The sequence below is a fragment of the Rattus norvegicus genome, chromosome 6 (assembly GCF_021556685.1).
Source record: "Rattus norvegicus strain SHRSP/BbbUtx chromosome 6, alternate assembly SHRSP_T2T, whole genome shotgun sequence".
Classification (NCBI taxonomy): Eukaryota; Metazoa; Chordata; class Mammalia; order Rodentia; family Muridae; genus Rattus; species Rattus norvegicus.
In genome coordinates, this window is record NC_141539.1 from 89158577 (window position 1) to 89175415 (window position 16839).

Consider the following 16839-nt stretch of genomic DNA (forward strand, 5'->3'; position numbering starts at 1 on the left):
CTGATGGATCAACGCTGGCACATCAGGGGTTTGACATCACAAGGTAGACTATAAAAGCCACTGACTTTGAGCTGTTTGTCTTTCCAGCCCTCTAAGCCACTGGGATAGGCTGGAGAGAGATTTCAATAAAGACTACTTTATATTTAGCAATGGAACCATACAGAAAAGACCTAGCATTCAGGCATAAGCAACAGAAGCAAGTGTTCATGGGAACTGTTTCATGTGTTTCTTCTACAGATTGGAAGGTATAGCTCTAAAATTGATCCCACTGGGACTTGTGGTTAAACGTTTCCCAGAGTGACTATGTTTCACTGATTGTTTTCCTCTATCCATTTGTTCCCTTTCTGTTCCTGTTTTCCCTGTTTTCTCCTGTGTAATCTAAAGAAAACATTCATAAGACAGACACTATAGGAAATATAAGCAAGGAGGGATCATTCTCGAAAGGAATATCTGTAAATATTCTCCCATATGGGTCTGCTGTCATTCACTGACTTACACAACTGAATGTTTAGGGGGGTCTAGAGGAAACAGCACCCCATTTCTTTTATCCCAGGCCATTGTTTGTATCATTGTATCTTCCTCTCTGTTCTTTCAGCTCTCCGAATACAGAGGTAAAGTCCACTCTTCCCCTTTTATCTTCATTGTCTGTGCCAAAGCCTTGGATGCACATTTTATTATTCTGGAATTCTTGTGAACAAAAATATTTGAGATGTGAGTGGCATGTTAAGAAACCATTTATAGCTTATACAACAGAGTTCTAAAAGCCTGGGGTCAGCACAGCAGTATCTATTTCACCTAAAGCCAAAATCTTCAGCCAAGAGAAAAACCGTGTTTATAGTTATATTTGCCACACATTGTTAATTCAAAGAAAAACAAAAATGGCACAGACTAAACACATTGTCTCTTATTAACTCTTCAGTACAGAACAAAGGGATTTTGAACACACAAAATTACATTGCTAAGAAACCTTAATCATGATGATAATGATGACGACAATAGTAATGATGATGATGATGGTGTCGATGGTGGTGGTGATGATGATGATGATAATGATGATGATGGTAAGAATTTTCTTTTGTAGGCCAGAGAACTAGCTCAGCAATTAAGAGTGGTTCCTGTACTAAGAGGACACAAGGTCTAACTCAAGCACCAAAATAGTGACTCACAGCCATATGTAATTCTATTTCCAGGGAATAAAACCCTCTTCTCGGTTCCCTGAACATCAGACACATAAATGGTTCACATGCATACATTCAGTCAAACCACTAAGACACAAAAAACAAAATAAATTTTTAAATACATAAATAATTTTCCTTCAGGAAATTTATTTTTATGAGAAGACACGATGTGACTATTTGAGGAGTCACCCCTGTACAGCCTAGGCTTTCCATGTGAGTCGGATGTGGTCCGGACCCACCCTGCTCTGTACTACTACTTGGCTTTCTTATCAAGATGCCCGAGGAAGTGCACCATGAAGAGGAAGAGGTGGAGGTCTTTGCCTTTCAGGCAGAAATTGCCTAGCCGATGTCCCTAATCATCAACACCTTCCACTTAAACAAGGAGATTTTCCTCTGGGAGTTGATCTCTTATGCTTCTGATGCCCTGGGCAAGATTCCGTATGAGAGTATGATGGACCCTTCCAAGTTGGACAGCGGGAAAGAGCTAAAAATTGACATCATCTCCAACCTTCAGGAGTGCATGCTGACTTTGATGGACACAGACATTGGCATGACCAAGGCTGACCTCATAAATAACTTGAGAACCATTGCTAAGTCTGGTACAAAGGTGTTCATGGAGGTTCTCCAGGCTGGTGCACACATCTCATGATTGCCAGTTTGGTGTCAGATTCTATTCTGCCTATCTAGTGGCAGAGAAAGTGGTTGTGGTCACAAAGCATAACAATGACGAGCAGTGTGCCTGGGAGTCTTCTGCTGGTGGATCCTTCACCATTCGTGCAGATCATGATGAGCCCATTGGCCAGGGTACCAAAGTGATCCTTCACCTCAAAGAAGACCAGACAGAGTACTTAGAGGAGAGAAGGATTGAGGAAGTGGCGAAGAAACACTTGCAGTTCATAGGCTATTCCATCACCCTCTACTTGTAGAAAAAATGAGAGAAGGAGATCAGTGATGATGAGGCAGAGGAAGAGAAAGGGGAGAAAGAGTAGGAAGATAAAGAAGATGAGGAGAAGCCTAAGATTGAGGATGTGGTAACTGACGAGGAGGACGAAAGTGGCAAAGATAAGAAAAAGAAAACAAAGAAGATCTAAGAGAAGTACGTTGACAATCTGGACCAGAAATCCAGATAACATCACTCAAGAGGAACATGGTGAATTTTGTAAGAGCTTCACCAATGACTGGGAAGACCCCTTGGTAGTCAAGTACTTCTCTGTAGAAGGGCAGTTGGAATTCAGGGCATTGCTCTTCATTCCTGAGCGAGCTCCCTTTGACCTCTTTGAGAACAAGAAGAACAACATCAAACTGTATGTCCATCGTGTGCTCATCATGGACAGCTGTGATAAACTGATACCTGAGCACCTCAACTTTATCCGTGGTATGGTTGATTCCAAGGACCTTCCCCTGAGCATCTCCCAAGAAATGCTCCAACAGATAAAGATCCTGAAAGTCATTCACAAAAACATTGTGAAGAAGTACCTTGAGCTCTTCTCTGAGTCGGCTGAAGACAAAGAGAACTACAAGAAATTTTATGAGGCATTCTCCAAGAATTTAAAGTTTGGAATCCATGAAGATTCCACTAACCATCCCAGCCTGTCCTGGAGCCAGTTGTCCCGTCCTGCAAGACAGTCAACGAGGGTGCAGAGGGTACCTGGAAGAGAATGAGGGTCAAGAGACTTGAAGAAGGATGCCAAGACAAGAGTCTGATCATGGTGACAATTTTATTTTTTCCCAAGGATGAATATATACCATAACAGGGGTAACAGAGAGAGGGGGGAAGTGGGAAACATTTATGCAGGCCAAGGACACAGCTCTCTTGTGGTCAGCTGATGTCAACAGGATGTTGGTTTTTCAGAAAGGTTACAGGTTTGTCATACCATTAGCCAGTAGGATGTTGGTTTCTCAGAAAGGATACAAGTCATATCATTGGGCATTCTGACATCAGATGTATTTCTCAGCAAGGTCACAACTTTGTCATATCATTAGTCATCCTGACCACCAGATTTGTATTAGTCTTCTGCAGCTGACTGGGGATTTTCCATGAACCCAGTCATACTTAACTCTAACCATACTATTAACATCAATAATGGAGGGTTTTAAGGGCATCGCTCCCAACACCAGCCTCTCTGAGCTCCTTCACTATCACACCTCTCAGTCTGGAGATAAGATGACTTCCATGTCAGAGTATATGTCTCCCATGAAGGAGACACAGAAGTCCATCTATTATATCACTGGTAAGAGCAAAGAGCAAGTGACCATCTCTGCCTTTGTGGAGCGTGTGAGGAAATGGGGCTTTGAGGTGGTGTATGTGACTGAACCTATTGATGAGTACTTCATGCAGCAGCTCAAGGAATCTGATGGCAAGAGCCTGGTCTCAGTGACTAAGGAGGGCCTGGAGCTACTAGAGAATGAGGAAGAGAAGAAAAAAATGGAGGAGAGCAAGGATAAGTTTGAGAATCTCTGCAAGCTCATGAAGGAGATCTTGGACAAGGGTGAAAAAGTGACAATCTCCAATAGGTTTGTGTCTTCACCCTGCTGCATTGTGACAAGTACCTATAGCTGAACAGATCATGAAGGCCCAGGCACTGTGAAACAACTCTACAATGGGCTATATGATGGCCAAGAAACACCTAGAGATCAACTCTGACCACCCCATTATAGAGACTGTGTGGCAGAAGGCTGAGGCAGACAAAAAACAACAAAGCTGCCAAAGACCTAGTGGTGCTGCTGTTTGAAACTGCTCTGCTCTCCTCTAGCTTCTCACTTGAGGACCCTCAAGCCCACTCCAACCGCATCTATTGCATGATTAAGTTAGTCCTGGGCATTGATGAAGATGAGGTCACTGCAGAAGAGCCCAATGCTGCTGTTCCTGATGAGATCCCCAACTAGAGGGTGATGAGGATGCCTCTGGCATGGAAGAAGTGGACTAAAAGCTCCTGGGAAGCCCATGCCCTCTGTATAATATCTCTGTAGTTCCCCCAACATCCTTGACTGGCCCTGACCATGTCTACAAGAATCTCTTCTATCCTGTCCTTGTGCCTTAAGACAAGAAGATCCCCTCTCACAGAATAGCAGGGTTGGGTGTTGTTTATTGTGGGTTTTTTGTTTGTTTTATTTTGTTCTGAAATTAAAAGTATGCAAAATAAAGAAGATGCAGTTTTATACAAAAAAAGGAATATATGATTGCTGCTAAATCAAAATATAATTCTGTAGTGCCTATATACTGTTTGCTCTTCTCAACTTTTAAGCAGTTCTCTTACCTTCCATTCCAATTTCTCCACAAAAGACTCTGGATGCTGGCAAGGCCTCAATCACATGGTTCATTATTGGAAAAATTTCTCTCGCAGCCATGTACAAAAATAAGTGTCTAAGTGAAATGTGCCTGTGGATGTGGCTGCATAGGAAAGAGGACAGAGAAGGTTGGAGGACAGGAGGGAGGAGATCAGTGAATAGGAGGCAAAGGGTGTACTGGCAGAGTAAGCAGACTGCTAGGCAATGACTGACAGAACCTCCACTGTCTCCAGTAACTACAGCTTTAATGCCTTTCTCAAAGCTATTTGAGCCTTCAGAGAAAATGGAAGGTCAAGAAAAATAGAGAACAGAGCAAAAATGGAATATTACTGTATTTTTAGTTCACTTCTTTACCCTCTACACTTCTGTCTGTTTAAAATAAAATTTTCATGGATAAATAACAGCAAAAGTGCTTGAAAAAAACAAAGGAAAACTTTATTTTATATCTGCCTAAAATTTTATATTATATATGTATATATACTCATGTACATACATACATACATACATACATACATACATACATACATACCTGAGACTATCTAACAAAAGCCCTAGAGCCATGCAGGAACCCTCTCTTGAACTCTGGGTCAGGAGAGTCCAAAAATCTCCCAAAACAATAGAGGCCATTGCCTTTGGTTGCCTCCTAGAATTTAGAGGTAAGGTCCTTTTGCTAGAGACATGATGTACTTCAGATGTAAGACATGGAGTAACCGAGGTGGAACTGATCTGGAAGCCACCTCCCTGAGGAATGGCTCTCACAGCATTGGAAAATGACACGTAAGCAACCAAGGGAGTTAATTGATCATTTAAGATTCCTACTCAACTATAAAAGCCCATAAACCACAACAATATTGAACTGGCAGGATATCCAAAATGTAGAACTAGTGACACTTTTATCTGTACAACTGGATTAAGGCCCTTTTAGCAGGAGGGAAACAAGCCTGGTACTGCAAACTTAGCCATCTACCTATGGCTGAAGAGGGCATCGACCTGAGAAAACTGAAAGAACTAGGCACATTCCTACACCAGTAATAATCCAAACTGCATTCTAAATACCTAGCTTTGCAACCACAAGAAACACAGACCTCTCCTCTTGTCACAGAAGCTTCTTTCTGCAGCAAAAGACCATTTCTTATTTTAGAAATTCACAACTGGTCAAAATGCAGACAACACCTGACTATGAGGTGCGCAATTTCAATGGATATGTATACAGTTCAACCCCTACACCTAAGACCCAGGGAGCATCACAGAAGAGTTGGCAGGAAGGTTCTAAGAGCCAGAGGACCAAGAAGTCTGCTGTGGGATTGTACCTTCTAGATATGAGCCAGATGCTATACCCATGAAGCCTCAACTGCCCCTACTTCTTCTGGTCAGTGGAGTGTTTGCAAACCCTAAGTAAAGTAGGTTTTGAAAAACTTTAAGTCTACTTTAATTAATTAATTATACATAAAATAAAAATAAAAATCAGGGGGGAAAGTCCTGATTGGATATTATGAGACAAGAACTATTCAAAAATGCCATCAAATTGTTTTCTATTGGTCTCTACTGCTGAGCATGCAGGCTACCTATGTCATGGCTATGACTCGTTGCCAACTGGATTTAATCAGAATCAGTATGAGCTACATTGAATACCACCTCATAAGCTTCAGATTTTTCTTTGAGTAAAACTTCCACATTCAGATTTCAAGTCAACACTCACATCATCTGTCGTCATTTCTGATTAGGCTGGTATGAACCTGCACATGCCAGCAGCCATGTAGTCAGAAGAAGGCATGTCAGAACTCTTGTTCAGTAAGGAAGGACCAACCAGCAAGTATCTAAGAGGAGCCAGGGGATGGGAAAGTGTGGGTTGTTTTAGATACACACACACATACACACACACACACACACACACACACACACCACATGCACACACACACATACACACACACACCACATGCACACACACACACATACACACACACACAACATGCACACACACACACATACACACACACCACATGCACACACACATACACACACACACACCACATGCACACACACACACACACACACACACACACGCACATGTGCACTCCTGAAAACAAGGTATTAACGTTTTTTTTTTCATTTCAATATGATTTTAGAATTAGATTTCCAAAACTCAGGGAATTCACTAATCAATTTAGCCACAGTTGTCACCAGCATATTTGTAAGGTTGAAACCCTAAGATCAAAACCTGTGAAACACGAAGTTCACGGTTTGTTAAGTCATAGTTTTACACATCCTTTGCACAAGGACAAGCCATGAACAGCAAAACACGCCTATCTAATTTTCCATACAGCTGCTCCGTAAAATGTATATATTTTTTTATTAACTTGAGTATTTCTTATATACATTTCGAGTGTTATTCCCTTTCCCGGTATCCGGGCAAACATCCCCCTTCCCTCTCCCCTTCCTTATGGGTGTTCCCTTCCCAAACCTCCCCGCATTGCCGCCCTCCCCCCACCAGTCTAGTTCACTGGGGGTTCAGCCTTAGCAGGACCCAGGGCTTCCCCTTCCACTGGTGCTCTTACTAGGATATTCATTGCTACCTATGAGGTCAGAGTCCAGGGTCAGTCCATGTATAGTCTTTAGGTAGTGGCTTAGTCCCTGGAAGCTCTGGTTGCTTGGCATTGTTGTACATATGGGGTCTCGAGCCCCTTCAAGCTCTTCCAGTTCTTTCTCTGATTCCTTCAACGGGGGTCCTATTCTCAGTTCAATGGTTTGCTGCTGGCATTCGCCTCTGTATTTGCTGTATTCTGGCTGTGTCTCTCAGGAGCGATCTACATCCGGCTCCTGTCGGTCTGCACTTTTTGCTTCATCCATCTTGTCTAATTGGGTGGCTGTATATGTATGGGCCACATGTGGGGCAGACTCTGAATGGGTGTTCCTTCAGTCTCTGTTTTAATCTTTGCCTCTCTCTTCCCTGCCAAGGGTATTCTTGTTCCCCTTTTAAAGAAGGAGTGAAGCATTCACATTTTGATCATCCGTCTTGAGTTTCATTTGCTCTAGGCATCTAGGGTAATTCAAGCATTTGGGCTAATAGCCACTTATCAATGAGTGCATACCATGTATGTCTTTCTGTGATTGGGTTAGCTCACTCAGGATGATGTTTTCCAGTTCCAACCATCTGCCTACGAATTTCATAAAGTCGTTGTTTTTCATAGCTGAGTAATATTCCATTGTGTAGATGTACCACATTTTGTGTATCCATTCCTCTGTTGAAGGGCATCTGGGTTCTTTCCAGCTTCTGGCTATTATAAATAAGGCTGCAATGAACATAGTGGAGCACGTGTCTTTTTTATATGTTGGGGCACCTTTTGGGTATATGCCCAAGAGAGGTATAGCTGGATCCTCAGGCAGTTCAATGTCCAATTTTCTGAGGAACCTCCAGACTGATTTCCAGAATAGTTGTACCAGTATGCAATCCCACCAACAATGGAGGAGTGTTCCTCTTTCTCCACATCCTCGCCAGCATCTGTTGTCCCCTGAGTTTTTGATCATAGCCATTCTCACTGGTGTGAGGTGAAATCTCAGGGTTGTTTTGATTTGCATTTCCCTTATGACTAAAGATGTTGAACATTTCTTTAGGTGTTTCTCAGCCATTCGGCATTCCTCAGCTGTGAATTCTTTGTTTAGCTCTGAACCCCATTTTTTAATAGGGTTATTTGTTTCCCTGCCGTCTAACTTCTTGAGTTCTTTGTATATTTTGGATATAAGGCCTCTATCTGTTGTAGGATTGGTAAAGATCTTTTCCCAATCTGTTGGTTGCCGTTTTGTCCTAACCACAGTGTCCTTTGCCTTACAGAAGCTTTGCAGTTTTATGAGATCCCATTTGTCGATTCTTGATCTTAGAGCGTAAGCCATTGCTGTTTTGTTTAGGAAATTTTTTCCAGTGCCCATGTGTTCCAGACGCTTCCCTAGTTTTTCGTCTATTAGTTTGAGTGTGTCTGGTTTGATGTGGAGGTCCTTGATCCACTTGGACTTAAGCTTTGTACAGGGTGATAAGCATGGATCGATCTGCATTCTTCTACATGTTGACCTCCAGTTGAACCAGCACCATTTGCTGAAAATGCTATCTTTTTTCCATTTGATGGTTTTGGCTCCTTTGTCAAAAATCAAGTGACCATAGGTGTGTGGGTTCATTTCTGGGTCTTCAATTCTATTCCATTGGTCTATCTGTCTGTCTCTGTGCCAATATCATGCAGTTTTTATCACTATTGCTCTGTAATACTGCTTGAGTTCAGGGATAGTGATTCCCCCTGAAGTCCTTTTATTGTTGAGGATAGCTTTAGCTATCCTGGTTTTTTTGTTATTCCAGATGAATTTGCAAATTGTTCTGTCTAACTCTTTGAAGAATTGGATTGGTATTTTGATGGGGATTGCATTGAATCTGTAGATTGCTTTTGGTAAAATGGCCATTTTTACTATATTGATCCTGCCAATCCATGAGCATGGGAGATCTTTCCATCTTCTGAGGTCTTCTTCAATTTCCTTCTTCATTGTCTTGAAGTTCTTATGGTACAGATCTTTTACTTGCTTTGTTAAAGTCACACCGAGGTACTTTATATTATTTGAGTCTATTATGAAGGGTGTCGTTTCCCTAATTTCTTTCTCGGCTTGTTTCTCTTTTGTATAGAGGAAGGCAACTGATTTATTTGAGTTAATTTTATACCCAGCCACTTTGCTGAAGTTGTTTATCAGCTTTAGTAGTTCGCTGGTGGAACTTTTGGGATCACTTAAATATACTATCATATCATCTGCAAATAGTGATATTTTGACTTCTTCTTTTCCGATCTGTATCCCCTTGACCTCCTTTTGTTGTCTGATTGCTCTGGCTAGAACTTCAAGAACTATATTGAATAAGTAGGGAGAGAGTGGGCAGCCTTGTCTAGTCCCTGATTTTAGTGGGATTGCTTCAAGTTTCTCTCCATTTAGTTTAATGTTAGCAACTGGTTTGCTGTATATGGCTTTTACTATGTTCAGGTATGGGCCTTGAATTCCTATTCTTTCCAGGACTTTTATCATGAAGGGGTGTTGAATTTTGTCAAATGCTTTCTCAGCGTCTAATGAAATGATCATGTGGTTTTGTTCTTTCAGTTTGTTTATATAATGGATCACGTTGATGGTTTTCCGTATATTAAACCATCCCTGCATGCCTGGGATGAAGCCTACTTGGTCATGTTGGATGATTGTTTTGATGTGCTCTTGGATTCGGTTTGCCAGAATTTTGTTGAGTATTTTTGCGTCGATATTCATAAGGGAAATTGGTCTGAAGTTCTCTTTTTTTGTTGTGTCTTTGTGTGGTTTAGGTATAAGAGTAATTGTGGCTTCATAGAAGGAATTTGGTAGGGCTCCATCTGTTTCAATTTTGTGGAATAGTTTGGATAATATTGGTATGAGGTCTTCTATGAAGGTTTGATAGAATTCTGCACTAAACCCATCTGGACCTGGGCTCTTTTTGGTTGGGAGACCTTTAATGACTGCTTCTATTTCCTTAGGAGTTAAGGGGTTGTTTAACTGTTTTATCTGTTCCTGATTTAACTTCGATACCTGGTATCTGTCTAGGAAATTGTCCATTTCCTGAAGATTTTCAAGTTTTGTTGAATATAGGTTTTTATAGTAAGATCTGATGATTTTTTGAATTTCCTCTGAATCTGTTGTTATGTCTCCCTTTTCATTTCTGATTTTGTTAATTTGGACGCACTCTCTGTGTCCTCTCGTTAGTCTGGCTAAGGGTTTATCTAGCTTGTTGATTTTCTCAAAGAACCAACTTTTGGTTCTGTTGATTCTTTCTATGGTCCTTTTTATTTCTACTTGGTTGATTTCCGCTCTGAGTTTGATTATTTCCTGCCTTCTACTCCTGCTGGGTGTATTTGCTTCTTTTTGTTCTAGAGCTTTGAGGTGTGCTGTCAAGCTGCTGACATATGCTCTTTGCTGTTTCTTTCTGCAGGCACTCAGCGCTATGAGTTTTCCTCTTAGCACAGCTTTCATTGTGTCCCATAAGTTTGGGTATGTTGTACCTTCATTTTCATTAAGTTCTAAAAAGTTTTTAATTTCTTTCTTTATTTCTTCCTTGACCAGGTTATCATTGAGTAGAGCATTGTTCAATTTCCAAGTATATGTGGGCATTCTTCCTTGATTGTTATTGAAGACCAGTTTTAGGCCGTGGTGGTCCGATAGCACGCATGGGATTATTTCTATCTTTCTGTACCTGTTGAGGCCCGTTTTTTGACCAATTATATGGTCAATTTTGGAGAAAGTACCATGAGGAGCTGAGAAGAAGGTATATCCTTTTGCTTTAGGATAGAATGTTCTATAAATATCCGTTAAGTCCATTTGGCTCATGACTTCTCTTAGTCTGTCTACATCTCTGTTTAATTTCTGTTTCCATGATCTGTCCATTGATGAGAGTGGGGTGTTGAAATCTCCCACTATTATTGTGTGAGGTGCAATGTGTGTTTTAAGCTTTAGTAAGGTTTCTTTTACATATGTAGGTGCCCTTGTATTTGGGGCATAGATATTTAGGATTGAGAGTTCATCTTGGTGGATTTTTTCTTTGATGAATATGAAGTGTCCTTCCTTATCTTTTTTGATGACTTTTAGTTAAAAATTGATTTTATTTGATATTAGAATGGCTACTCCAGCTTGCTTCTTCTGACCATTTGCTTGGAAAATTGTTTTCCAGCCTTTCACTATGAGGTAATGTCTGTCTTTGTCCCTGAGGTGTGTTTCCTGTAGGCAGCAGAATGCAGGGTCCTCGTTGCGTATCCAGTTTGTTAATCTATGTCTTTTTATTGGGGAGTTGAGGCCATTGATGTTGAGAGATAAGGAATAGTGATTATTGCTTCCCGTTATATTCATATTTGGATGCGAGGTTATGTTTGTGTGCTTTCATTCTCTTTGTTTTGTTGCCAAGACGATTAGTTTCTTGCTTCTTCTATGGTATAGCTTGCCTCCTTATGTTGGGCTTTACCATTTATTATCCTTTGTAGTGCTGGATTTGTAGAAAGATATTGTGTAAATTTGGTTTTGTCATGGAATATCTTGGTTTCGCCATCTATGTTAATTGAGAGTTTTGCAGGATACAGTAACCTGGACTAGCATTTGTGTTCTCTTAGGGTCTGTATGACATCAGTCCAGGATCTTCTGGCCTTCATAGTTTCTGGCGAGAAGTCTGGTGTGATTCTGATAGGTCTCCCTTTATATGTTACTTGACCTTTTTCCCTTACTGCTTTTAATATTCTTTCTTTATTTTGTGCGTTTGGTGTTTTGACTATTATGTGACGGGAGGTGTTTCTTTTCTGGTCCAATCTATTTGGAGTTCTGTAGGCTTCTTGTATGCCTATGGGTATCTCTTTTTTTAGGTTAGGGAAGTTTTCTTCTATGATTTTGTTGAAGATATTTACTGGTCCTTTGAGCTGGGAGTCTTCACTCTCTTCTATACCTATTATCCTTAGGTTTGATCTTCTCATTGAGTCCTAGATTTCCTGTATGTTTTGGACCAGTAGCTTTTTCTGCTTTACATTATCTCTGACAGTTGAGTCAATGATTTCTATGGAATCTTCTGCTCCTGAGATTCTCTCTTCCATCTCTTGTATTCTGTTGGTGAAGCTTGTATCTACAGCTCCTTGTCTCTTCTTTTGGTTTTCTATATCCAGGGTTGTTTCCATGTGTTCTTTCTTGATTGCTTCTATTTCCATTTTTAATTCCTTCAACTGTTTGATTGTGTTTTCCTGGAATTCTTTCAGGGATTTTTGCGATTCCTCTCTGTAGGCTTCTACTTGTTTATTAATGTTTTCCTGTGTTTCCCTAAGGGAGTTAGTTCTTCACGTCTTTCTTGAAATCCTCCAGCATCATGATCAAATATGATTTTGAAATTAGATCTTGCTTTTCTGGTGTGTTTGGATATTCCATGTTTGTTTTGGTGGGAGAATTGGGCTCTGATGGTGCCATGTAGTCTTGGTTTCTGTTGCTTGGGTTCCTGCGCTTGCCTCTCGCCATCAGATTATCTCTAGTGTTACTTTGTTCTGCTATTTCTGACAGGGCTAGACTGTCCTATAAGCCTGTGTGTCAGGAGTGCTGTAGACCTGTTTTCCTCTCTTTCAGTCAGTTATGGGGACAGAGTGTTCTGCTTTCGGGCGTGTAGTTTTTCCTCTCTTCAGCTATTCCTGTGGACCTGTGTCTTGAGTTCACCAGGCAGCTTTCTTGCAGCAGAAAATTTGGTCTTACCTGTGGTCCTGAGGCTCAAGTTCGCTCGTGGGGTGCTGCCCACGGGCTCTCTGCAGCGGCAGCAACCAGGAAGACCTGTGCCGCCCCTTCCGGGAGCTTCAGTGCACCAGGGTTCCAGATGGCCTTTGGTGTTTTCCCCTGGCGTCCGAGATGTGTGTGCAGAGTGCAGTCTCTTCTGGTTTCCCAGGCGTGTCTGCCTATCTGAGGGTTTAGCTCTCCCTCCCACGTGATTTGGGTGCAGAGAACTGTTTATCCGGTCTGTTTCCTTCAGGTTCTGGCAGTGTCTCAGGCAGGGGTCCTGCCGCTCCTGGGCCCTCCCCCACGGGAGCCCAGAGGCCTTATACAGTTTCCTCTTGGGCCAGGGATGTGGGCAGGGGTGGGCAGTGTTGGTGGTCTCTTCCGCTCCGCAGCCTCAGGAGTGCCCACCTGACCAGGCAGTGAGGTCTCTTTCCCACGGGGTCTGGGAGCAGAGAGCTGCTGCAGGCCGGGATCCGAGGGTGTGGGACTTCAGGTAAACACAGGACGTGCCCGGTCCTAGAGGAATTCTGCCTCTGTGTGTCCCGATTTCACCAGGCAGCTTTCTTGCAGCAGACAAGTTGGTCTTACCTGTGGTCCCGAGGCTCAAGTTTGCTCGCGGGGTGCTGCCCACGGGCTCTCTGCGGCGGCATCAACCAGGAAGACCTGTGCCGCCCCTTCCGGGAGCTTCAGTGCACCAGGGTTCCAGATGGCCTTTGGTGTTTTCCTCTGGCGTCCGAGATGTATGTACAGAGAGCAGTCTCTTCTGGTTTCCCAGGCTTGTCTGCCTCTCTGAAGGTTTAGCTCTCCCTCCCACGGGATTTGGGTGCAGAGAACTGTTTATCCGGTCTGTTTCCTTCAGGTTCCGGCAGTGTCTCAGGCAGGGGTCCTGCCACTCCTGGGCCCTCCCCCATGGGAGCCCAGAGGCCTTATACAGTTTCCTCTTGGGCCAGGGATGTGGGCAGGGGTGGGCAGTGTTGGTGGTCTCTTCTGCTCTGCAGCCTCAGGAGTGCCCACCTGACCAGGCGGTGAGGTCTCTTTCCCACGGGGTCTGGGCAAAATGTATATTTTAAAGATACGTGCTGATGTCATTCCAGTATAAAAGGGTAATCTGATTGAAAGGTCCTCACAGACCTTGTAAACTATTTTAAAGAGAGTTGGATATATTTGCAAAGAAACTACAATGTAAAAATCCCTCTAAAGAAAAGTCTGTGACTCCAGCACTGGAGTTGTTTCACTGGACATTCAGTATCTAATTAGGATTATGTGAGTTCAGTAATGCTCAACATTTATAAAATTCATGCAAATCTTTGTACAAGCCGGTCTCACCTTAAAAGAAAAACTTAATGAATCTAAAGAAATCAATCAAAATGGTAGACTGGATTAGAAGCAGTAACTGGGACAAACAAAAATGTCTCAATGGGAAAAGGGGCCATTAAACCTGACATCCCAGGTTCAATCCAAGGACCCAGAGGATGGAAAGAAAGAATAACATTTTCAAAGTCGTCCTCTGTGTGGTTGGCACACACATCATGGCACATGTATGTTGGTAATATACATGTAATAGAGAAACATGAGATAAATGTAGCAACAGATTGTAGAATCTACCACTTTGTCTTTGTTTATAACAAGAAAACTGACTAAATATAAACTAAAATTTTATTCCAGGTGTGCACCACCACACCACACCAAACTATTTTCAAATAAAAAGGTCATATGGGTAATGCCTTCAAATATGTTACTTTTACTGTTGGCACTAAACTGAAGCCTAGTTGTTGTTTTTTTTTTCTCCAGTGCTGGAAAATGAAAACAAGGCACTTGAAAGAATCTGTATCTCTGTCTCCTATCATCGCTACCCACCAGTGAGGGAGTCCACCATAGACAGCATCTGCAGAAACATCACTAGCATACTTCCCTAAAGGGATTCTTAGTTTGACAACCATTTGTAACTGAGGAGCAGTCAAGGAACAGGAGAGTTAACGTTTTGTGAAAATGTTCAGAAAATAAGATTTCATATTTCATGGAAGTTTATAGTAATACTTCACAAATGTATAGTTCATATTTTCAGTAATTTTAAAATGTTTCTTTCAAAATATCAATGGTATGCATAATTTTAGCAAATATTCTCTCCATTGTAATTAACTAAAAATGTGAGACCACAAAGTTAAAGGCAAAATTCAGCAAAATGTCTAATGTTTAAGTAATTTTTCTCTTGCTTTCTGGTTTTATGGTTCTGAGCATTTAACCTTTCTGTGCCTTGAACTTTTCAAATGTAAAATGTGAAGATACTAACAGCGAACACCTTGCTGCAGTTGTTCTAAGGAAACATTAAGTAGAATTTGTGTAAAGTACTTAACACCGTGTGTAGCACACAAGGGCATTCAACGTATGAAGGTGGTTGGTTTTGTTAGGCAAAAATTACCTTTGGCCCTTTAAGCTTCTTGCTTCATCTTTCTTCTGCTTAATAAAAAAAAAAAATACGTACTTTCTGTTTAGCCTATTCAGAGGTAAGGTCTTGCTCAGTTCTCTGGTGCTAAAGGAACTTTCCTGACCCTCTGAAACTAATAAGGGTACCAAGCAAGGACTGGTAGTTATACAATAGTCTTGGGCACTGACAGAGCTATGATGTGTTCATGGTGAAGCAACCCTGACATCTAGTGGTGAAAAAGATGAAATATCTTTTGGTAGTCAAATTGGTCAAAATAAAAACCTAAAATCCCCAGGCATGAATTCTCACCTTTGAGCAAACCTTAAGTCCAATTAGACAGATGTTGGTTACTCCCAAGATACAGGTGCACTATACTTCATTGGGAATATCTCACCAGGCCAGTCAGTGCCATCGTTAACAGGCTTTATAACTGAGCAGGACTGATGATTGCTCCTTTCTCTTGTCAGCTTCCGTAGCACCTCTCCATCCAAGGAGAGCTTTTCCTCAGGTAGACTTCCAGGTCATTTCCAGTGTGATTCCTCCAAGCCTGGTATCCGAAGTGTGTGGTGTTTTAAGCAGTAGGGTCTCAAACAATGGCAAGGCAATAGGCTAATAGTTAGGGAGTCTCTTGGACTCTCCTGGACAATTACTTAAAGGGAGGTTTTCCTTGCCTGACACTAGTGTTTTTGTTAGATAATCTCTGGCTTTGGGGCTAGCATTGTCATCTCATGTGATGTAACTTCACCACTTGTGTGTGTGTGTGTGAATGTTTGTGGGTGGGTGGGTGGGTGGGTGTGTTCTATGTATTTAAGTAAGCTTATGAAATAATTATTCCCTATGGACTTTTCAAACATTCTCAGTGTTATTTATCTTTCATAACTGCTCCAGGAAACCCAGCTAACCAGTTATGAGTGGAGGGATTATCGACACTACTGAACATGCTACTTCCATTTTCCTAAATTAATGTAGTTTCTATATCATGACCACTAAGCCTTATAGCCATAGATAAGAATAGCTCTCATCCCGCCCCAAAGAAGCCTATTCCTGCAGCAGACAGAGGCCACACAGAACTATACAGATGGAAAAATGCAGGAGAAAAATGGCCATGGGAATTTCAACCCTAACTAGTACATCTACAAATCCTTGGAAGAGACAAAAGAAAGGTCGTAAAAGGATGAGAACCAACCACCAGCTGAGACTGTGCCTTCTAGACATGATGGGGATGCTATATTCATGAAATATGAACAATACAGTTTCCTAAATAAAACCTGCATAATGATGATACCCATTGATAGGCCGTGGATGGGGCAAATTTCACATGAGCTACAGCAACCGGTGGCTGCTGAGACAGGGAGAGAGAGATTTCTCAAGGCTAAGACACCGATAGGTTATCCATTCTCTACAGAGACCCTCCTACCCAGACTTGCTAACTCCTCTCCCTGTGCTGTATGATTTAAACACATTAGATGGGGGGCAGAGGGGCAGTGTGTTGTGTAGTTTAGTGCCAGTCCATCAGCGTACACAGCACCCACCTGACTCCAGATTTCCTGTGTGTGTCTATCCTTTTTCATTCCTTTTTGCCCCAAGTCAGGCTTCTGGGATCCCAGCTACAAATAGTGATGTAAGTGTGAGAAGAACGGAATGTATTTCAGTGCACCATGTATGCATCTAGTGCCC

General features: G+C 41.9%; 1 pseudogene; it reads left to right on the plus strand.

Moving 5' to 3' along the window:
- The first annotated feature begins 1452 nt into the window (after positions 1 to 1452).
- LOC148005272 (heat shock protein HSP 90-beta-like) lies at positions 1453 to 4105 on the plus strand (annotated as a pseudogene).
- The last annotated feature ends 12734 nt before the right edge of the window (positions 4106 to 16839 follow it).